General features: G+C 38.0%; 1 protein-coding gene across 7 annotated transcripts in view; it reads right to left on the bottom strand.

Annotated features, from left to right (window-relative positions):
* RIPOR2 (RHO family interacting cell polarization regulator 2) overlaps positions 1–25,217 on the bottom strand; it is a 127,008-nt gene that overhangs the window by 59,172 nt on the left and 42,619 nt on the right. Inside the window, exon 1 of one of the 7 annotated variants that reach the window (XM_056823520.1) lies at positions 13,087–13,233. The exons of the other annotated variants lie outside the window; for them this stretch is intronic. The gene's annotated coding sequence lies outside the window, so the exon portion shown is untranslated. Of the gene's footprint in view, positions 1–13,086; positions 13,234–25,217 lie in introns of those variants that run through there. 7 annotated transcript variants of the gene reach the window in all.

The following is a 25,217-nucleotide window of genomic DNA, read 5'->3' on the forward strand; positions in this document are numbered from 1 at the left end:
TGGATGGGGAGGGAAAGGAGTGTTCTTACAAAAAAGGTAATAATCCCAGTAGAGATAAGAACAGGGGAAGAAAAGGAAGGAGGGGAGGGGGCAGCTATTTCAGTTCCTTGCTTTTCTTCAGTGAATAATCACTACCTCTAGGTATAAGATGCATGGTCAGATTAGCCCCAAATCAGTCTTTTCAACTACAGAACTATAGCTTTTTCCTAACTCCTGGCCCCAGATTTATCCTTCAAGATGTAAATTCACTCGTACTATTATCTCTGCTGTTCTTTTCATACAGAAAGGGTGAGTGATGAGTGATAGATATATTACAAAGGTAGGTTAGCTGTTACCTAGATAAAGGCTTGAAAGTGGGTAGCCCATTTTGTGGGGCGGGTAAGGAGCAAAATAAATAGAGAGCCTGGAGTTAGGAAGGTGAGTTTTTCTGAGTTCAAATATGGCCTCTGACACTTACTTACTAGCTGTGTGATCCTGGCCAAGTTACTTGAACTTTATTTGCCTCAGTTTTCTTTTCTATAAAGTGAGAAGAATTGGTGGAATCTACGAGAAAAACTACTATCCACATCCAGAGGAAACACTATGGGAGTAAAAACACCGAAGAAAAATAACTGCTTGAATACATGGGTCAAAGGGATATGGTTGGGGATGTAGACTCTAAATGAACATCCTAGTGCTAACAATAACGTGGAAATAGGTTCTGATCCCAATGAAATTGCGTGTTGGCTGTGGGAAGGGTATGTGGAGGGGAGGGAGGGAAATAAAGTGAGTATTGTAACCAAAAAAATAAAATAAATAAAATGAGGAGAAGAAAATGACAACAATTTCAGTATTTTTACCAAGATAATTCTAATACGGGTCGTGGAGAGTTGGATGCCAACTGAAAATGACTGGAAAAACAATAATCATTACTCAGATAATAGAAGATGAAGGATCTATCTCCTTGGAAACCATGTCCTATAAGGATTAGTGAAGGAATTGAAAAAAAATCTATTCTGAAATCCTTTGAAGGATCTATTAAAGGAACTTAGAATGTTTGGCCTACAGAAGATTTACAGGACATATGATAACTATTTTTAAGATTTCAAAAGGCTAATGAATGGAAAGATTCCATTTGTTCTAGTTGGCTTCAGAATATAAAATGAGAAGAAACTGGAGGCAAATTTTGATTAGATAGAAGGAAAGATTTCCTAACAGAAATATCAAAAAATGGAACTGGATGATGCCTTAGAAGGTAGTAATTTATTCTCCACTAGAAATCTTTCAAGCAAATGCTAGATGACCAGTTTGTCAGGTATGTGGGTATGTCATTCAGAAATTCTTGGTGAGACACACTAGATAACATCTAAAATCCCTTCTGGCTCTTAAATTCTGTGATTCTTTGATCTAGAGCTCGCTGAAAGGGAAACATTCATTCCAAAACTGTTTGAAACTCAACTTTAAAACGATGAATTCAATAATATCTGGAAAGCTTAAATGTTTATGCTTAACATAAATTAAATATCTGAAAGTAAAACAGATGGTTATTACATTAAAATGTAATTACATTTTCATTCTCACTTTAGAATAGACAAAATGCAATTAAATAAATAGTATCACTAAGAATTGTCTAGGGCAGGTAGTGTTATAATGGATAGAGCACTGGGGCCAGGAATCAAGAAGACTCATCTTCCCTAGTTCAAATCTGACCTCAGACACTTTTTAGCTATGCACCCATGGGCAAATCACTTAACCCTGTTTGCCTCAGTTTCCCCACCTGTCAAATGAGCTGGGGAAGGAAATGGCAAGCCATTCCGCTACCGTTGCCAAGAAAACCACTATAGATATATGATCCATGGAGACATGAAGAATCAGGCACAAACAACAAAACATTAACGAAACAACAATGAAATTATACAAGTCATAGTGACTCTTCATCTGTTTGTGAGGAAGAAACGAAGTCCCTAGGTCTTTTAAGAGTAGAAATGTGAGGGGGCAGCTGGGTAGCTCAGTGGATTGAGAGCCAGGCCTAGAGATGGGAGGTCCTAGGTTCAAATCTGATCTCAGACACTTCCCAGCTGTGTGACCCTGGGCAAGTCACTTGACCCCCATTGCCCAGTTCTTACCACTCTTCTGCCTTGGAGCCAATACACAGCATTGACTCCAAGATGGAAGGTAAGAGTTTAAAAAAAAAAAGAGTAGAAATGTGAGGCAGCAGGTAGGTGGTTCAGTGGAGTAAGTGTCAGCTTAGAGAAGAGATATCCTGGGTTTGGATCTGGCCTCAGCTATATGATCCTGGACAAGTCACTTAATTCCCATTGCCTAGCCTTTACCACTCTTCTGCCTTGGAACCAATTCCCAGTATTGATTCTAAGGTGGAAGGTAAGGGTTTAAATGCATGCATTTTAACAAAATTTCATTTTAGAGATTATAGGGAAAAGACCTTTTAAACATTGAGGGTATCCAGTTCAATCCAACATGCATATAGTAAGCACTATGTGGAAACCACTGGAGTAGATGCTGATGATAAAAAGAAAAAAGAAAAAAATCTTGGCTCTCAAGTAACTTACATTCAACAGAGAGATACATGATATGTATGGAGAAAGTGTCCCAAATGCAACTTTAGGCTATTAATAAAATAATAAGTAAAAATAAGATTAATATTGATTAATTAATGGCTGTTAAAAGCTTAAAGTTGCATTAAAGCTTTTGGGATACTGTGTGTGTGTGTGTGTGTGTGTGTGTGTGTACCTAATTTAGGAGGGAGAGGGCATGACTACATTTTGCTGTCTTAATCCTAAGGTTTTATAAACCTTAGTGGCAGAATTGCAATTTAAAAAACATATTTAGTCTGTAAGACTCCACCTTACCAAACATTATACAATGAGTGAGTGAGTACCTTAACACCAAAGGGAACAGATTGTTCATAAGGACCTGTTACTATTTGTTTTTCATTTTATCAGAGATGAGGAAAATGTTTCTAGAGCTTTAATTTCATATCTCTACAATATGAATTGCTTGCTTCATGTTTTCTGAGCACTGTTCTGACAAAACTAATATGGATCGTGGAGTTTCCAAAGCCCAGAAATGTTCAAAATGCTAAAATCGATTTGATTCCATAGACAGAATTTGGATCAATCGGTCACCCAAACTGATGGCTTTTTCTCAAGCCTCATTCTCCTTGACTAAGTCAAGTATTTGGTCACAGGCTAGCTGTAGGTCAATGTTAAGTAAAAATACTATTTGAAAAAGAAATTTTAAAAATATGAAATTAGGGGCAGCTAAGTGATTCAGTGGATTGAGTTAGGCCCAGAGATGCGAGGTCCTGGGTTTAAATTTGGCCCCAGATACTTCATAGTTGTGTGACTCTGGGCAAGTCATTTAACCCCCCATTGTTTAGCCCTAATCATTCTTCTGCCTTGGAATCCATATTTAGTACTGATACTAAAACAGAATGTAAGTAATACAGAGAGTAAGGGATTAAAAAGAAATTAGAGCAGCTAAGTGGTGAAATGAATGGGGAATCTGATCTGGAATGGAAAAGACCTGAGTTCACATTACTCCTTAGACACTTACTAGCTGTGTGACCATGGGCAAGTCACTTAACCCTATTTGCCTCAGTTTCCTCATTTGTAAAATGAGTTGGAATAAGAAATGGTAAACTACTCTAATATCTTGCACAAGAAAACCCCAAATGGGGTCAACAAGAATTAGACATGACTTAACAACAAAAATTAAATAATTACTACTAAATAATTATTATTATATACTCAAAGAACCTGGAGTAGCTGGTCATAGAGCAACAGCTGTGAGGTCATCTATTCTATCTTCTTTGCTTTAAAGAAGAGAAAACTGAAACTAGAGAGGGAGATTTCTCAAAGTTCACAGAGTCTTAAGTGGTAGGACTGGAATTTGAACTCAGAGTTGCTTCTTTGAAAATCTATAGCTCACATTGAAACCAGAGGTCTTTGCCTATAACTATACAAGCTAAGCTAATTTCTGTTCACTAGAGCCTTTCGTGCTTTTTGCCATTACTCATGCATCTGTATTCCCCAACCTATGGCACACAGTAGGAACTTAATAAATGCTGGTTGATTACTTAATTGATTGGCCACTTCGGAGCATTACCAAAACCAAGCAGCAACTATTAAGTCCCTCTCCTAAGAATGTTTCCATTTGATTAATGATTGCTGACATTTATATGGCTTTTAGGCTTCTTAAGTACTTTTAAATATCTTGATCTCACAGCAACTCAGAGAAAGTAGATGGTTACTGTTTAGTTATTTCTGACTCTTCGTAAACCCATTTAAGGTTTTCTTAGTAAAGATACTGAAATGGTTTGCTATATCCTTCTCCAACTCATTTAACAGATGAGGAAACTGAGGCAAATAGGGTTGAGTAACTGCTCAGGGTCATGCAGATAGTGTCTGAGGTTGGATTTGAAATCAGGAAGATGAGTCTTTCTGATTCCAGGCCCAGTACTCTATCTACTGTACCACCACCCTGCCCAAGATGGATAGGTAATCTACTGCAAATATTTTTTTAGTTAGAAGGAAAAAGAATCCCAAAGAGAAGTGACTTGCTCAAAGTTGCTCATGTAGCAAGAGGTAAGATTAGAACCCAGGTCACTGGACTCAAAAGCTTTTGGGTTACTGTATCACCTTCCTTCCCCTTTATATCTACCTTCCAGCTTTTTTGTGGATTTTATCAAAGTGGGGAACTCCCTTCAGTGACACAGATCAATAACTATGTAGGCTCCTAGCTGTGTGACCCTGGGTAAGCACTTAACCCCAATTGCCTAGTCCTTGTACCTCTTCTGCCTTAGAGGTTAAAAAAACCCAACAACAACTCTATAGAGTAGAAATTGTTAGTATGTAAAGTATGTGGTCTGGAAATACTATTTATCCAGGAAATCTTAAGTTTAGCTTGTATGGAAATTCCCCCAACTGATATAGATCAACAACTTGTCTGTAATTCAGTCTTAGAAAGCAGTTGCCTGGGGAACTTAGAAGTCAAGAGACTTGCCCAGAGCCTCCCAGAAGGTCCAAGTGGGAAATTATTTTAGGTTCCAAAGTCCTCTTAGCCATCTCAAATCTCAGGTTCCTGAGATTTCTAGTATAGGTAAAAAGGAAAGTATTTATGGGAAAATTAGAAGGGGGGAGAGGACAGAAAAAGAGGGATCAGGAAAGTCCCCCAGTAGGATCCTAAAGTGGGCCTCACCCCAATACCCTTTAAAGAGGTCCATACTATTTTCATAACAATTCTAAGATATTTGGATTTCTAAAAACAGCAAATATTGAGAGAAGTAGTAGTTGTTTAGTTGTTTTTTCAGTCTTTGTGACTCCTTTTGGGTGTCATTGCCTTCTTCAGCTCATTTGACTGATGAGGAAACCAAGGCAAAAAGGGATAAGTATCTTGTTCTGGATCATACAGCTGGAAAATGTCTGAGACCAGATTTGAACTCAGGAAGATGAGTCTTCCCGATTTTACTTTATTTATTTATTTATTTATTTTTTAAACCCTTACCTTCCATCTTGGAGTCAATACTGTGTATTGGCTCCAAGGCAGAAGAGTGGTAAGGGCTAGGCAATGGGGGTCAAGTGACTTGCCCAGGGTCACACAGCTGGGAAGTGTCTGAGGCCAGATTTGAACCCAGGACCTCCCGTCTCTAGGCCTGACTCTCCATCCACTGAGTCACCCAGCTTCCCCCTCTTCCTGATTTTAGATCAGCATCTAGTTCCTAGTTGACAGCAATTTATAAGAATTAAAAAACAAAACAAAACAAAACCCTGTACCTTCTGTCTTAGAATCAATTCTGTGTATTGGTTTTTAAGTCAGAAAAACAGTAAGGGCTAGGCAATGAGGGCTAAGTGACTTGCTTTGGGTCACACAGCTAGGAAGTATCTGAGGCCAGATTTGAACCTAGGACCCCCCCATCTCTGGGCCTGACTCTCAATCCACTGAGCTACCCTACTGCCCCATTTTGAAGAATTTTAAAAGATGCCATGGATACTGAGACCAATAACTTTCATATCTGCTATCATGGGAGGTAGAAGTAAGTGCATTCCAGGGACTGTTGCTTATGATAAGATTTTACCTTTATAAACATTTCTCTATCTTAAACTTCCCATGTTTTCTTTTCTTAACCTTATGTACCAAGAACATAAGGTTCACAGGCTCTGAATAATCTGCTTTCAGCTTAACTTTGCAGCTTTATTTAGTGTTATTTCCCTTCCATGATCTCCATATTCCAGCCAAACTGTCCTGTTAGTTTTTTCTCAAATTTGACATTCCATATCCAATTTACTGCTTCATGTTGGGTTGGCCCCACTCCACATCTGAACTTTACTCCTAACTTATCCTATATGCCTACCATTATCCTCATTTCCTCTTTCACCCCAACCCTCCTGGAACCTCAGGCTCCTGACTGGGCTCTGGGCTTGGAACTTTCCCTTTATCTTACTAGGAACCAGACTTCTACAGTACTCCACAGTTATCTCTACACCCTGCCACAGAATTCCTCATCTTTACTATTCTTCAATGGGGTTGTTGGGTCTGACTTTAACTTATTTATGGATTTTCTTTTTTGGCAAAGATACTGAAGTGATTTGTCATTTCTTTCAATAAGTCTCCATTTTACAGATGAGCAACTGAGTCAAATAGGGATGAAATGAATTACCCAGAGTCATACAGCTAATGTCTGAGGATGGATTTGAACTACAATCAGTCTGGCCCCAGGCCTGGTGCTTGTCTACTTCACCACCTAGCTGCCCCATTCTTCCTTAATTAGAATGGAAGCTTCTTGGAGGTAGGGGTTGTCTTGCTTTCATTCAGTATTCCCAGTGCTTAGCATAGAGTAAATAATCAATACATACTCTATCGTCCCTTCTCAAAATCCTTATTTTCTTTCAGATCTAAACTCATCTCTCATTTTCTTCATGAAACTTTCTCTGATTCTTTCAGTGGTAATGAATACTCTTCCCTCCTCACAGTTTATTCTATTTACTTAACCTGGGTACATGTCCCCTCAGTAGCCTATAAACTCCTTGAAGGCAAGGACTATTTCTCTTTTTTCTTGTTGTGCCTAGCACAGTGCTTTGCATATGATGTCCAATTGATGTTCATTTTAGAGCATGGAGTCTGGAAGAACTGTTTGAATCCAACCTCCAATACTTAGTGGCTGTGTGTGTGTGTGTGTGTGTGTGTGTGTGTGTGTGTGTGTGAAAAAGAGAGAGACAGACTTTTTAAAAAATTGAACTGTTAAAGAAACTTGAATTGATTTGCAAAAAAAGGTTTTAATAGACTTTTCCTCTCTATTCCTTTTAAGAGGTTAATTGTGAATTACTTGTCCTTGCAGATTAAGGGAAAGAAATGAATAAACTTTATCTTTATGTTGTAAGTTCTGATCATTTTACAAAAGACAGTTTGACAAAATGCAAAATAAACTCAGTAGAGCAGATGGTGGAAGGTAGAAATTTGAGTGGTGCTGACATTTTGCAGAAGCCTGAATTTCTCAGGAAGATCACATGGCCAACATCAAACAGATTTGTCTATAATAAATCAAGCAATAGCACCTTGGAAGATCTGACCTCCACTCTGAGAAACTGAGGCTTCCTTAGCTCTACCATCTAATTAAGAAAAGGAGGACAAAAGTTAAGGTATTCAACTCATTCCTCAATGTTAGCTGATCCACATAAAAGGATGGAAACAGGCCTAGATAGCAGATTAAGTTAGTTAGACATCTCAGTTTGATCCTATATTTCCCTTGGGGATGAGAGTGGAGTGGGGAGAGAGAAAGCATCTTAGAAACTAAAACTTCATCTATTTACAAAGATGTGATAGCTACTGGGGGCAGCGGGGTGGCTTGGAGGATAGTGATTGGTCTGGAGGCAGGAGGACCCAAATTCAAATTTGGCCACAGATACTTCTGGCTTTATGACCTTGTGCAAATAATCCTAATTAGTCTCAGTTTCCTCATGTGTAAAATGAATTGGAGAAGGAAATGACAAACCACTCTAGTATCTATGCCAAGAAAACCCCAAATAGGGTCATGAAAAGTCAGACATGACTGAAAAACAACAGAATAACAACGCCATCCATCAGACTCCTGGCAGGAAAGAAGTTGATTGTCCCTTTAGCACATCTCCCAAGACAGTCCGTGAGCCAACCAACCAGCAGCTTTTGGGTAACTGTTATGATGAAACAAAACAGGAAGAAATTCTAAATTTATTTCATAATTATTATTTCACTACTTCATGAGTTTCCAACACAGCCCCTCCCTACTTTTGTCTTTCCTCCTCTAGCAATAGGAAGTGCTATTCCATCCAAGTGGTTGGATTAAAAAAAATGAACCAATTAAAAGCCACCTGGGAAAGTTGTGTATACTTTAATAATACCAGGTATTTATATTGCACTTTAAAATCTGCAAAATGCCTTATAGTTATCACCTTTGATTCTCCCAAGAACAATGGAAAGTAGGTGCTCTCATTATCCCCATTTGTAGATGAGGAAACTGAGGCAGACTGAGTTTAAAGTACTTGCAAAATCTGCACTCAAGTCTTCCTGACTCGAGGTCCTGCACCACCTCCTCTGCCACTGAGCTGCCTATCTTGCTTTTATTCTTTACCCTTTAAAATGCAGAGGCTGGATATAAAGTGAAAGTTAAATTTCTTCAAGTCTGAAGAGTTCCCTCTGTCTTGTTTAGCTTTTCTGGAAATGGTACTTCTCCTTTCTTCTCCCCACATTGTGGACAATAAAGGATAAATAACTAAAATAGTTCTCCTATTGGGGCTTAGCTGGAAGGAGCCTGTTACCCTCTGAATGGTAGTGTTTGTTTAACACAGGCCTAAAATAGATACTTGCTTATTACGGTGGCAGGGCACCTATTACAGAATGGATGACTAATCTCTCTCTATGTATATATATATATGTATTTTAAGTTAGCTTCTCCCCCTCCACATATTTATATGTATGCATAAATATAATTATGTATATATGTACATATATATTCTCCATATAAAATATATATTTCTCACATAAGTAAACACACACATGCTTTTATCCTGTACACATCTTATTTGTTTGCATGTTATCTTCTCTATTAGAATATAAGCTCCTTGAGGGCATTGTATGTCTGTGCCTTTCTTTCTTTACCCAGCACTCAGCAGGGTAACTGGTACATAGAAATCACTTAAAAAATGCTTGCTGGTAGCTAGGTAGCTCAGTAGATTGAGAACTGGGTCTAGAGACGAGAGGTTCTAAGTTCTAATCTGACCTCAGACACTTATTAAGCCATGAGACCCTGGGCCAGTCAGTTAACCCCTACTGCCAAGCCTTCATCTCTCGTGCCTTGGAACCAATGCATAGTATTTGTTCCAAGACAGAAGGTAAAGGTTTAAAAAAAAGGTTACCTTTAGCCACTGGGGTAGCTAGATGGTAAAGTTGGATAGAGTGCCAGGTTTGGAGTCAGGAAGACTCACCTTCCTGAGTTAAAATCTGGCCTCAGTTATTTCCTAGCTGTGTGACCCTGGCAAATCACTTAACCCCTATTCCCTAGTCCTGTGTTGGCAAACCTATGGCACATATACCAGAGGGGGCTGCTTCCTCTTCCCCTCTCCACCACAGAAGAATTTCTCACATGACTCACATCTCTGCCCAGCAGCCTAATTGGAGCACTTCTTCCTTCCCCTGTCTGGGGTAAGGGGGGCTCACACATGGTGTGAGGGTAAAGTTTGGACACCTGGTCTCTAAAAGGTTCTCCATTACTGCCGTAGCCCTTACTGCTCTTCTGCCTTGGAACCAATATTAGTGTTGATTCTAAGACACAAGGTAAGAATTAAAAAAAAAAGTTTGCTCATCTTTTATTGACTTGATAACATTCCTTCCTTATCAAAGCAGAGTATTATCAACATTTTCTGAAAATTTTTACTTAGCAGTTACTAGTTATCAATATTTTTGATAACTGATCTTTATAGTACGGTGTAACATCTTGTTAAAGGCAATTGAACAGTACTTAGGAAAAGCTTTCAGAGTCTCACTTAAAATGATAGGGCCACTGCCTCATAGGGCATAGAACTCCTCCAAATGTACAGTGCCCTCTTGCAATCTCATATTATATCAACTGATTCTCCAACAGCCTCAAGAGGTAGGTAAAGTAGATGGTGTTATCCCAGGATAACAGATGAGAAATCATACATAATTGAGACGTGGTAGAGATAAGACTAGAAATCAGTCTGTTGTTTCTGAACTTAAAATCCAGTGTTGTTTCTTGTTGCTCCATTGTTTCAGTCATGTCCAACTCTTCATGACTCCATTTGGGGCTTTCTTGACAAAGATACTGGAGTGGTTTGCCATTTTCTCCTCCAGCTCATTTTACAGATGAAGAATCCAAGGCAAAGAGGGTTAAGTGATTTGCCCAGGGTCACATAGCTAGTAAATGTCTGAGGTTGGGGTTGAACTCAGGTCTTCCTGACTTCAAGCCTGCTGCTTTGTGTACTTGTACCACCTAGTTACTAACAGGGATGAAATGGTGAGGAATAATTTTTTGAAAGTAATTTCCAGAAAAAAAACTGGGTGCCTATACAATTAGCTTTCATCTCATAAAAGCATCAAATGAGATAGTGAATGGAAGTGAAAGACTTTTGTGAACCACAAATCATTCTTATGTAGCTAAGGTGGACTTTGAGATCAAAGGATCAAAACTTTAGAGCTAGAAGGGACCTCAGCAGGCATCTTATCCATATCCCTCATTTTACAGATGGGGAAACTGAGGCCAAGAGAAGTTTTTGTGACTTACCCATTGTTATTAGTGGGTAGAGTCAGAATTCTTTTGATAGAATTTAGTTGGGGTGAAGGCAGAGGATGGGGGAAATAGGAAGGTTAGGAAGGGGGGAGTGGAATCAGTACTTGGAGAACAAGATGAACAAAGGCAGGGAGGTAGAAATAACCATGTATCTTTCTATATAATTGCTCATATTATTATTATTTACTTTGGTTGTAGTGCCTTTTAGATCAGAAAAAAGTTGCTATTTGAAGTTTACTATAGATTTTAATAGGATGAAAAAGAATGCTATTATTTAGATTATTTCTATTTGTGAAGCTATGACATAATTCTTTAATAATCAATCAACAAATACAAAGTATGAAACAATCCCTACTAAGAAGAAACATATTCTAATGAGAGAGCCAATGAATAAGCATAGAGAAATGCAGCAAAAATATAACAAATATATAAGTATATGCAAAGTGGTTAAATAAAAAGAAGAATCAAAATTGAATGTTTTAGAAGTTGAAACTGAATGCTGTGAAATTATAACTACCAAGCTTGGACCCAAAGAGATGCTATGAGAAGGAACCTCCCTTGCTTTCTTTGCAGAAGTCCAGGACTATGGAATTGAAGGAAATAAAAATTTATTAAGCATCCTCTATATGTCAGGCACTGTGCCAAGTACTTTATAACTAAGTGTCTAAGACTGCGCTTGAACTTAGTTCTTCTAGATTCTTGGTCTAGCATTCTATCAACTGTGCTACCTAGCTCCCTAGGATAAACACTGCATGTGATATTTGCCTTTTTCCATGTGTTGGTTTTCCTGATCTCTTTTCTTTTTTATTCTTTATTAAAATGAATAACTTTCTTGGTAGAAAAATTTAAACCAAGGATAGCAATGGTAATGTTTTTTTTTTAAAACCCTTATCATCTATCTTAGAATCAATACTAAGTTTGGGTTTTAGGGCAGAAGAGTGGTAAAGGCTAGGCAATGGGGTTTAAGTGACTTGCCCAGGGTCACTGAAGCCAAGTTTGAACCCAAGATGTCCAGCCTCTAGGCCTGGTTCTCTATTCATGAAGCTACCTAGCTGCTTCAAAGTATTTATTTTTTATTATTTTTTCAAAGTATTTTAAAAAACAATCTATACATGAAAACAGGTGTATTACCTTTATCAGACTATTAACTACCAGGAGGGTAGGGCAGGAACAAAGGGAATCGAGGAAAGGAGTGAGAGAATCTGAATTGCAAAATGTCAGAAAATGATTGTCAAAAATTGTTTCTACATAGAATTAAAAAACAAAACAAAACAGAAAAAAACAATGTGATCAAGTCCTATCCATGTTTCATTGAACAGGCATTTCTAAAAAGACAATAATAATTTGTTGTTTAGTCATTTCAGTCATGACAGACTCTTTGTGACCCTATTTGGGGTTTTCTTCACAAAGATACTAGAATGGTTTGCCATTTCCTTCTGTGGCTCCTTTGATAGATGAGGAAACTGAGGCAAACTAGGTTAAGTGACTTGCTATAAGTGTCTGAGGCTAGATTTGAACTCATGAAGTCGAGAACCTTCCTGACTTCAGGCCCAGCTCAATAGCAACTATAATCATTTCTCTTATATTCCACTTTAGAAGTATGCTTTAAGCTTTGTAGTGGTGGTATGCTTTCCTCACAACCACCCCATGAGGTCAATAGAGCAAGCATTATTACTTCACTTTAAGCATGAGGATACCAGAGCTTAAAGGGGTTGAAATGAACTTCCTAAGGCCACAGAGCTAATAAATGTCAGAGCCAGGATTCAAAGCCGGGTCTCTCTCTCTCTTTTGCTTCCAAGTCCAGAGCTCTTTGCATGGTCATGCTGCCTAATTGTCCTCCTTTCCTAAGTTAAAAAAACAAAACAAAACTGAGGTATGCACTGGTCAGTCTTTAGCATGAATTTCAGAGCCAAATAGAGGAGCAATACCGAGAGTATTATATACCAAGTAATGAAGTTCAAGCCTGCAGTTTAATATACTGAAAAATGATCTTAATTTCCCAATAGACATCTGTGAAGCTGTTACCAGTAATCTAGGTAATTGCTCTGGGGGCCTTTGTTTTGGGATATGGTTCAAGCATAGCTCAGAGAAGCTGGGTAAGTTCCCAGAACTAAAGCTAAAACAGTTATGATAAGCATATACATATAGCAATCCCCAGATTTCCCTCTCTTACAAGAAGATGAAGGAATAAGATATGTTACATTGTTCTTGTACCCTTCCTAAACCCAAGATTGAGGGTCTTTATGGTCTGGCTCCAGTCTACCTGTTGGAGCTCATCACCCACCACCTTTTTACCTAAAACTTACCCGTAAGTCAAATTTAACCACTCCCTCTCTGAACATTTATTGTTCTGTATTCCTTCTGCACATATTTCCCTTTGCTTGAAATCCTTTTTCCCCAGCTCTAATTATTACAAGTCCTCATCATAGGTCAAGACCCAGCTTGAATATCACCCTCTCTATGAGGTGTCATGAAGTAGTGGAAATGTAACAAACTTGGGGGTCAGAAGACACAGCTTGAAATCTGCAGCTGCTCTCTATGTGTCTTTGCAAAAAGCCTCTGCTATCAGATTGGTTAATATGAAAAAAAGGAAAATGATCATGTTGGAGGGGGTGTGAAAAAACTGGGATACTAATACACTGTTGGTAGAGCTGTGAACTGATACAACCATTCTGAAGAGCAATTTGGAACTGTGCCCAAAGGGCTGGGCATACGCTTTGACTCAGTAATACTTGTTACTTTGATCCGAAAACATCAAAGATAGGGGGGAAAGAACCATAGATACCAAAGTATTTATAGAAGCTCATTTTGTGGTGGAAAAGAATTGGAAACTGAAGGGATGTCCATCCAATTGGGGAATGGCTGAACAAATTGTAGTATATGATTGTAATGGAATATTATTGTGATATAAGAAATGATGAAAAAGATGATCCCCCCTAAAACCTGGAAAGACTTATATGAAGTGATGCAAAGTGAAGTGAGCAAAGCCAGGAGGACACTGTACACAGTAATGACAATAAAGTATAATGACCAACTGTGATTGGCTTAACTATTATCAGTAAAAAAGGATGCCAGAGAACTCCAAGGGACTCATAACAGAAAAGGCTATCCGCTGCTATAGAAGGAACTGACAGGGTCTGGATGCAGATTGAAATGTGCCAGTCTTCACTTTATTTCTTCCATGAATTTTTCTCTAATATAAATGATATGTGTCTTCTTTTACAACATGACTAATGTGGAAATGTATTATTTGCTAATACATGTACAACCTGTATCATATTACCTGCTGTCTTGGGGAGGGAGGAAAGATGGGAAGGAAGCAGGGATAGCAAAATGTCAGAAAATTGTACTGACATGGAATCTGGGAGAAAAACTTATTAAAAAAAGCTCTTCCTCTGAAGAAGGAAATGGCAAACCATTCTAGTATATCTGCCAAGAAAACCTCAAATGGGGTCAAGAAGCGTCCCAACTGACTGAAAGAACTGAACAACAATAATAGTCATTAGTGAGTGAATGTCTCTGGTTTCTACTGGTAGAATTGAGGCAAAGGCAAAAGAAGGAGTGGGGGAAAGTAGATTCATAAGATAAAGATAAAGTGATAAAGCAGGAGGAAAAAAAAAGACAGGAAAGCCATAGAAAATAGGTATCTTATGACTAAATTGTCCCTTGGGTGCTGATCATAGGCAACAGTACTTGCCCATAGCCATATTCTACGGTATTGTGTTTCTGCTGTCAGTTCTTACTATAAGAATAACAATGAAAAACCTTGCTGAGCCTCAGTTTCTTCATCTTTGAAATGGGAATAATGATACCTGGGATGCCTATCTTGTTATAAGACTTAAGATATTATATTTAAAGTCCTTTTCAAACTTCAAAGCATAATTATTATAGCCAATATTATTCAGCACATATAATATTTTAAGATTTGCAAAGCACTTTACATATATTATCTCATTTGAACATCAGAACAATCCTGTAAGGTAGGGGCTTTTACAAATTTCACAGAGGAGGAAACTAAGGCTGAGAGGTTAAATGACTTGCCCAGAGTAATATAATTAGTGTGAAGGCAGGATTTGAACTCAGATCTTACGGTTTCCAGGTCCAGAACTCTATCCACTTCTCTATTTCGCTCTATAATATAAATATTAGCAATTTTTATAGTTTTGTGTTTTATATCTTTCCTGTTTTTTTTTTCCTCCACCACATATACCCACATCCAAAATTAAATTATACCCACCAGCATAATATGGGGCAGAAGGAAATGGCAAACCACTCTAGGATCTTTGCCAAGAAAAGCTCAAATGGGGTATGAGGAGTCAAAAACACCACCACCACTGCCAGTGTAATGGTATTTAGGCAGACAGATAGTTCAGTGGATAGAATGCTAAGCTTGGTGTCAGGAAGAGCTGAATTAAAAAATCTGGTCTCTGACACTCACTAACTATGTGACCCTGGGCAAGTCACTTAATCTACAGATCATGTAGATTATGTAATGTAGCAACCAGAAATGTAAATAGCAAACTGTTCCAATGTCTTTGCCACGAAAACCTTATGGGACGGGATAGTCTATGGGTCACAAAGAATCAGACAGACCGAACAACTGAACAACAATAATCAAGGTAATGATTACAGTTTATTTTGAATCACAGTCAATTCACTGAGTAACATTATGGCCAAGTTGCTGGATTCATCTTGGCTTCAGTCTTCCCATCGCTAAAATGAGTAGGTTGGACTATATGACCTTCATAGGCTTCAGGCTCTACATTTATGAAGCTATAAACCATTTATTGTTTTTTTTTCCTACTGAAACAATCCATTATTTTGAGCTTAAGTAGGAAATAAAATACTTTGCCCTCCTAACCAATATGAAAAAAACTACACAAAACAACTGTTAATTATAATATCATTCCCCTTTTATAAATGAAGAAAGTACATGCAAATGGGTTGAGTGATTTGTAGAAGGTCATAGAGCTAGTTAATGACAGAAGGAAATTATGAGCCTAAGTTGCTGGACAATAGACTTTGCTATGCTGCCTTTCTCTCTGTCTAAGTATGTTAGAATGTATTAAGATATAGCCTGTAGAAACAAATGTTGCCAAGATTAGAAGGAAAATAGAAAATTGGGAAAAATATTTTTAGTCTTTCTGATAGAAGTCTCCTATCTAAAGTACACAGAGACCTTTGTCAAATTTATAAGAATGATAACTATCCCACAGTTGATAAATGGGCAAAAGATATGAACAATTTTCAGAAGAAGAAATCAAAGCCATATATAGGCATATGAAAAAAAAATGCTTCAAATGACTACCGATTCGAGAAATGCAAAAGAAAACAGTTCTGAGATACCACTTCACATCTATTGGATTGGCTAAAATGACAAAAGGGCAACATGACAAATGTTGGAGGGGGAAAAATGGAGACACTAATACACTCTTGGTGGAATTGTGAACAGTTTTGGAGAGCAATCTAGAATTACACTTAGAAAGTTATAAAACTCAATATATGGGGATCAGGGGAAAAGGAAAGGAACCTCTATGTTCCGAAATATTTATAGCAGCTCTCTTTGTGGTGGCAAAAACTGGAAATGGAGGGGATGCCCATCAATTGGGGAATGGCTAAACAAATTGTGGCATATGACTGTGATAGAATACTATTGCACCATAAAGAATGAGCAGACTAATTAAAAAACAAAACAAAACTTGGAAAGAACTACCTAGGATAATGAACAGCAAAATGAGTAGAACCAGGAGAACATTATATAGTTACAAATTAAATACTTGAAGAATAACTTGTGAATGTTACCTTTAGAGAATAAATTAAAAGATGGAAATATGAAAGACATAATCTAAACATACATTTCTCTTTGCCAGATGACGCCTTCTATGATGTAGGGAGGAGAAGAAAGGGTTGATATACTTGTAAATAAATTCTATTAATTAAAAAAAAGCCCCACAAAAAAATAAAATTAAATCCCAATTAATCACAACCTCTAAAAAAAAAAGGAGAGTCTGTAGTAGTTGCATACAGAGAAAAGACAAGAACATATTAATAGTATGTCTGTTTTGGGAGGGACAAAGAGGTAAGAACCTCTTTGTATTAGGGAAAACTCCATATCATGTACTGGAAAGACAGGGGAGAAGCATCTAAACTCATGATAATTAGAAGATGACTGACTCAAAGGTATAAACTATGGCACATCCATTTGTAACCCACAATAGTTTGGAAGATGTTTGACTAGTGCTGTTACAATTTGTCTTTTAGGCCAACTATAGGACACTCTTGGTCTTTCTGTAAGGTGTGAAATCGACCCTTGTTTGACTATCTACAAACTGCACATTAACACAAACCCAACAATAGATACAAATTATCAAAAAGAAAGTAGAATTCTATACCTGGGGGAAAGTCAAAGATGTCTGAAACAATAGGCAGATCTACCTAGAAAATACTTATCCAGGTGGAGAGAGCTTTTAGGAAGAAAGGCAATCTGGGGATTAATTATTTAAGAGCTTGTTTGTTGTTTAGTCTTGTACAACTCTTCATAATCCCCTTTGGGGTTTTCTTGGAAAAGATACTGGAGTGGTTTGTCATTTCTTTCTCCAGCTCATTTGATAGATGAGGAAACTGAGGCAAACAGGGGTAAGTGACTTGCCCACAGTCACACAGCTAGTGTCTGAGGCCAAATTTGAATTCAGGTCTTACTGACTCCAAGTCTGATACTTTATCTACTGTGCCACCTAGATACCCTCCTTTAAGAGCTCAGTGGCCTGATTGATGCCATAGTCTTTTATGGACAAAAACAAAACAAAAACCCAAAAATGCCTCTTTATCTTTTGAAAAGACTTTTAAAAGTATAAGCTTCTTAAGGGCAGAGGCTATTTTTCTGCTTTCTTTTCATTGTATCTGGAACACAGAAGGTGTTTTATAATAAATGCTTTTGGGATTGGATTTTGTAAGAAAATTATTGCTCTTCTTGGCTAAGTTGACTTCTTTGGGTTGCTCATGTATTTATACTGACCCTCCCTTTGGGCCAGGTCAGATTCCTGTCTAGATATGCCTTCCCACTGAAAAGAGCATTAAACAAATATTGCTACTTTATATTTTGTTGCTGTTTCGCACTCTGCTGAAATGACTACATTTATAAGCTCATTTCTGGAATGGTTTTTATTAGAATGAGCTGCCTCCTGCTTTGTAAGTAGTGAGCAAATAGCCATTACGTTCTAGAATAACATCTGTCTAATTTAACTACCTAATTATATATATTGTATGCAGTGGACTCCAATTCCCAACCCTCCCCCATTTAAAAAAAAAACCCAAATCCTTACCTTCTGTTTTAGAAACGATATTAAGAATCAGTTCTAAGGCAGAAGAGCAATAAGGACTAGGCAATGGGGTTAAATGACTTGCCCAAAGTCATCTAGTTAGGAAATATCTGAGATTAGATTTAAATCCAGGTCCTCCCAATTCTTGGCCATGCTCTTTATCCACTAAGCCACCTCATGGCCCCTCCAATCCTCTTTCCATGGATCCATCTCTACAAAGCTAATTAATAGGTTAGATAAAGGTAGAAGGGAAAAGTGAGCCCTTTAAATAGTAGCAACTGATTTCAAACTAGAGCAAAGGTATATCTTAAGTGAGAGTTGTTCAGGTATGACATAAACCAATTAGAAGATGATTGACTCAAAGGTATAAACTATGGTACATCCTTTTGTAGCCCGTCATAGCTTGGAAGACTTTTGACTAAGGCTGTTACAATTTGTGCAAGTGATATGGTCAACTAGCTTCTTTTGGGCTTCCTAAAAACCAACTGGATTAAGGTAGATGCGGTTGGGTAAGATAGATGCTAAGCAATAGGGAAGCTAAGTAAAAATGTCGGCTCCACTGGGTTATGGCAAATATGGCAGTGATATTGATTCAGAGTTTTGTAGGAGCTAAGAGGCCACCTTCAGACCTGTGTATCAATATGTAGTCAAGCTATAGTCAAGACTTGAGCAGCCCTGTGAAACTGTAGTCACATTTTCACTTTTTATTCCTGTTGTTATGACAACTCTTTTTAAAGTAACACTTGAAATGCTTCTTATCCAAGCATCTTATTAAAGGTCTGAAAATAATACACACCGATATGAAGTGCTGCTCCTTATGGTTTAAAATGAGACCTAGTGATTGCCATGGGATTAGGAATCAGAGCTCTTGGGCTCCATTCTGAGCGAGCTCCCTGACTCATGGTGTGACCTTACTTAACTTTTCTCTATCCTGGTTTCCTCTAGGGAAATAGCATTCACTAGTCAAAGGGTTAGGAAGTTTGAAGTATTCATGAGAAGAATTATTTCTTGTTACTTGGAGCCTCGGTTTCTGGCGCTTGAATGTTGAATTGAAGTTTTTAGGGATCTAGGCTAGTCTAGGCTTTCTAAAATACAGTAAACATAAATCCGAGTGCAAATCCGGGCCATTCCAAAAGATTGTGAGCTCCGAGGGCAGGCGCTATCTTTTGCCTTTTTGTATCCCCAGGACTTGGGACAGTGCCTGGCACACAGCAGACACTTCAAAGCATACTGACTGACTGAATGACCACTACTTTATCTAAGCAGAGTAAATTTCATTTTAGTTCATAAGCAGTAGAGGCTGTGCCATGCAATTTCCATCATCATTATTTAGCAGTTTCAGAGTTGATTCCTAGGGACCTAGAATCATGATTTCTCCATGTTGATTTTAGAAAATTAAACTGTGGGAATAATAATTTGCAAATTAAAAAAATAGAATCATAAGGCTGGAAAGGGACCTGTGAGATCATCTCCACTCTCCTCATTTTCCTAACAGTTGCTTTGCTGCTGCATACCATAAGGCTGGCCATGTGAATAACATCTGCTGAACTATTTTTGGCTCCCCCCCCCCAAATAATTTATGCTGCTTTAATCAGAATACAAAAGAGTCAGGTATGCTAATGACCTGTGGACCAAAGCTGCAAGGAGCTATTTTACATCCCCAAGTAGGATTGTAAGAGAAAGTCCATTTAAGGCTCAGGTAAAAGTGTGATTTGACAAAAGGGGGTGAGGTAAGCAGTGGAAAAATCAGTGTTTAGGGATAGCTATGTAGCACAGTGGATAAATCACCAGGCCTGGTGTCAGGAAGACTCATCTTCCCATGTTCAAATCTGGCCTCAGACACTATTCTGTATGTGTGTGTGTGTGTGTGTGTGTGTGTGTGTGTGTGTGTGTGTGTGTGGCCCTGGGCAAATTACTCAACCTTGTTTGCCTCAGTATCCTTACCTGTCAAATGAACTAGAGAAGGAAATGGCTAAGCATTCCAGAATCTTGGACATGAAAATCCCAAATGGGGTCTCAAAGAGTCAGGATGGCTGAGAATGATTGAAGAACAACAAATCCTCTCCTTATCTTGCTCTTCTCTCTCATCCTGCCCCTCTTCAGAGACATTAGAAAAGGGGACATGACAGGGATAGCTTAAAGCTTTGCTGAACTGAATAACTGATTTTCTCTATAACTACGGGACATATGATAATTCTTAAATTTTTATACACTAAATTTAAACAAGGGTTTTAGTACTTGACTGTGAGGCATCTGAAAACACAAAGAGTAAGGGAACATTGAGAATCTGAACTAGTTGTATAATATAACCCTTTGCCTTTTGGATCACAGAATAGAAAATGAAGTCAGAGTAATGGAATATTGCTCTGTCTTCTTTAGTTAAGGGCAGGGACTTAGCTGGACTTTATCTGGATTTAAATTTGATCTCTTAGTTTATGAAATGAGCTCACTTTGTCCTGCTTCAAAGACAGGAATAAGCAAAACAACTCACGCCTGTGGTTAAATTAACTGGTTCTAATAAGTCCTAGCTCTGTCTGATCCTCCAACCTACTCAGGTCAACATCTGTGTAAACATCAAATCCTCTGCCTGGGGACTATCTAATTTGGACATTAGAACAAACCAACAAGGAAAGTGAATTCTGTAGCCAGGAATATTCACAGCTGTTTTGCTTCCTGATCCCAAGTTTATAGTTAGGGTATGGGAGTGTGTGTGGGGGTGATGGTGGAGGGCCACAGGGGAAATGTTCTCAGGATATAAGCAGAGAAGTCCATACTACCAGAATTCAAGGGGGCAGGTAGGCTAGCTGGCTCAGGGGATAGAGTGCCAGGCCTGAAGATGGGAGATCCTAAGTTTAAATCTGGATGAGGCCATTTCCTAAATGTGTGACTCTGGGGGAGTCACTTAACCCCAAATGCCTAACTCTTGCTACTCTTCAAAAGTAAGGATTAATATATATATATATATATTTTTTTTTTTGTTTGTTTGTTTGTTTGTTTTTTGGGGGGGTAAAGTTGGAAACTACTAACTTGGTATGCAAGAATACAAAATATAATAATTCTCAGGTAAGGGATATTTTTTAGTCAACTGGCTTTGAATATCCAAGAGTGTTGTATAAGGTTAACTGATCAACAGGGTGAAAAAGGAATGTGCAGCAATGAAAGAATGAAAGAATAAAAGAAAGCCATGAAAGAATTAGAGAAAAGATGTGTGCCAAGGGAAGGTATTTCCATTTCTGGCCTTTACCTAGTGTGTCTGGAGAGCCTAGCTTACTGGTAGAGTTTGACCACAAGAACAGTACCTTATGTCTAGACAGTACTATATGCTTTGTCTTTTCAAAATATTCACATATGTATCCCCTCATTCCTTCGGTCAACAACTCCATGAATTTGGTAGTATCATCACTATTGTGAGAAGGGAATTGGCTTTTGATTTGCTCAGAGATTTAGACTTCCCTTCCATTTGTTCAGAATTTGGATCAATCAGTGACCAGGGAATTGATCCTACAGGCACTGCTCCCCTGGGTGGTGCTAGGCTAATTGAGAAACTATGATTGATTCCGGGTGGGGGTGGGGGGCTGATGGGAACAGCTTATAAGGTGAGACCTGGCTGGAAGCTGAGTGTTTTTTGTTTGTTTGTTTGTTTGTTTGTTTTCTGAGACTGAGGTTCTGAGATAGACTATGGGGTGTTAGCTCTACCTCCTTCGTACATTTTCCTCTCTCACTATCTTTACCTTGCTATAATAAAGCTACCAAAGCTACTAACAGCCTCGTGATTTAAGAGTTAATGTCTATATTTGTCAAACCTATTCTAACCATTACACTATCCCAAGTGATAGAAAACTAAGCAAACTGAAGCATTATTTACGTAGGGTCACAGAGCTAATAAATATCAGAACTTTGGTCAGAGTCCAGGACTCCTAGAGCCCAAGACCACTGCTCTTTTCTTCTAGTCCAAACTTCCTTCTGAAGAGAAGACAAAAACAACAACAACAACAAAAAACCCTCTCTTTTCTCAGTTTCTTGGCATAACTTTCCATCAGATAAAGAAGAATCCCAGAAAGGAGTGTTATCGTATCACTTGATGGCTTTAAGGTTCTTCTTCTATCATTGGTTAATGGTACAAGGCACTATATAGTCTGTACTTATAATATAGAGCACTAGGGGTGCAATGGAGAGAGTGCAGGGCCTGGAGTCAGGAACACTCGTCTTTCTGAGTTCCAATCTGGCCTCAGACACTTACCAGTTGTATGATCCCGGGCAAGTCACTTAACCCCATTTGACTCAGTTTCCTTATCTGTTAAAGGAGCTGGAGAAGGAAATGGCAAACCACTCCAGTATCTTTGCCAAGAAAACTCCAAATGGGATCAAGAGAGTTGGACATGACTGAATGATAACAACATTATAATTAGCACTTCATTTTCTTTTTTTCTTCTTTTCCACTCTGAACTAATTTTTTTTGGTGGGTTAGGTCATCAGACCTGTGATTTCATCAGGTTAGGAGCTCCCCATGAAAAACTCCTTCTACTAATACGGGGACATACCTTTTCTGCAATTTATAATCTTATAGAATTTTCTGGAAGAAATATGATAAGTGTGACTTGTATATATCATCACCTAACCAGTATATGCCAGATGCAAGATTTCAACCCAAGTCCTCTTGATGTCAAGGGCTGCTCTACATATAGCTCACCATGTTGCCTCTTCTTAGGATTCTTAGTATATGGGCAGCTAGATGGCTCAGTGGACTGAGAGCCAGGTGTAGGGATGTAAGATCCTGAGTTCAAATTTGACCTCAGATACTTCCTGCCATGTGATCTTGGGCAAGTCATTTAACCTCAACTGCTTTGCCTTTATCACTTTTCTGCTTCAGAACAGATACTTAGTATTAATTTGAAGACAGAAGACAAGGATTTAAAAAAAGATGCTTAGTACAATGCTGTTTGTAAAGTATTACACGAGTTGGAAATTTTTTCGTAGGTTTACATTTTAAAATATAAAGAGTAGAGTACCTTGAAAAAACCCTTTTAAGTTCACTCAATCAATAAGTATTTGTTAAAAGTTTATTCTACAGGAACTAAAGGCAACTTGATACTGTATAGAAGAAAATCATTCATACAGATTAGTCTTTTTGTAGTACCATACTCTGAAAGTTGCTTTGTGGTAGCAAGCAATTGGAAAATGAGGGGATGTCCTCTGATTGGGGAATAGCTGAACAAATTGTGGTATCTGTTGATGACAGAATACTATTGTGCTCAAAAGAATAATGAACTGGAGGAATTGCATGCTAACTGGAACGACCTCCAGGAATTGATGCAGAATGAAAGGAACAGAAACAGGAGAACATTATACACAGAGACTGATATACTGTGGTACAATTGAATGTAATGGACTTCTCTACTAGCAGCAATGCAATGAACCACGACAATTTTGAGGGACTTATGAGAAAGAACACTATCCACATCCAGAGAAAGAACTGTGGGAGTAGAAACACAGAAGAAAAACAATTGCTTGATCACATGGGTCGATGGGGATATGATTGGGGACATTGACTCATGTAAATATCAATAATATGTAAATAGGTCCAGATCAATGACACATGTAAAAGCTAGTGGAATTGTGCATTGGCGTGGGGGGTTGAGAGAAGGGAGGGAAAGAACATGAATCTTGTAACCATGGACAAATATTCCAAATCAATTAAATACAATTTTCCAAAATAAAAATAAGGAAACTGAAAAAAAAGATAAAATACCCTTTACTCTAGGCTTTATAGTTAAAGTCATAGAATAATGCCCATCTACCATTAGATTTTGAAGGATAGTATTTAGCTGAAGACAAGCTAGACTGTTTTGATGGAACCAAAGCAAATATTTGATTTGCATTATGATTTCTTATTCTTTCTACTGATATTGCTAAGGTACTTTTTCTCAAGAGTTTCTAAAGAAAGATATAAAGATGATAACATAAGTTAAATCTTCTTTCTTCTAAGCACCAGAAAACCCCTACCCCACCACCTATATAACTCAGGGTCTAATTCTATTTCATCCATAAAGAGCTCATCCTATTGATTCATCCTTTTCATCTGTCTGACATAAACATGGTTGCTCACATTCTTCTGCCCCACCCCCAAATGGCACCATATTTCAAAATTCATACAGTGATAGGAAGTGACTTTAAGAATCATATAAGTTTAAAAAATCCTTGCCTTTTGTCTTGGAATCAATATAAGGTTTTGGTTCTAAGGCAGAAGAGTGGTAAGGGCTAAGCAACTGAGGGTCAACAGGCAGGAAATGTCTGAGGCCAGATTTGAACCCAGGTTTTACTGACTCTAGGTCTAGTACTCTGTCCACTGTCCTACCTAGCTCTTCCCCTATAATTTTTCAAAGTCCCCTAAACTACCCACATCCTTTATTGAGAAAACTTCAGAAATAAGAATATATATAGCATCTTTGCTAGCTAACTAGCTAGCTAGCTAGACAGATAGACCTCCTAGGTAAACGAAGAAACCCCTTTCTGGTGCTCTGTTTGAATGTTCTATTGAGGAAAAAAAATAATGTCTTTCAACTTAGTAATGTTGGGATTGAAGAATCTCTAGTTATGGGAATGCATTACAGTTTCATCTTTATTTACCAGGGTGGAGATTATGGTTTTAGAAGGTCTAGCTTGATGCCTCTTGTTCATCCTGGGGATTGTGGGCTGAGAGGGTCAATGCTTCTGAGAAACTTGGTTTCATGAACCTTCAGGAGCAGTTTAGATTATGGTATTTATAGTAGCTTTTGTTTAGAGAGGAAGATATAATTTCTGTAAACATTACAGAAAATGCCACTGACTCCATATATGGATGTATGATGGCAATTGGTATCAAACATGGAACTAGTGTCTAGCATATTTTGTCTCTAAAAAGGCATTAGGAAAAAATTACCAAGATATAATCAATCAGTTTTTGAGCTAATATCCTCTAGACCATTAGCCCTGAGCATTTTTAGTTTCAATGGTTGCCATTTGCACTGTGTATGCTTCTCTAAACATATCACTAGATTCTGGGATTGAAAAATGAAGAAGACTGAATGTGGGTGTATAGTGTAATCAAGAGGGATGAGCAGAATTCTGAAAGCACAGTA

The sequence above is a fragment of the Monodelphis domestica genome, chromosome 3, assembly GCF_027887165.1.
Source record: "Monodelphis domestica isolate mMonDom1 chromosome 3, mMonDom1.pri, whole genome shotgun sequence".
NCBI lineage: Eukaryota > Metazoa > Chordata > Mammalia > Didelphimorphia > Didelphidae > Monodelphis > Monodelphis domestica.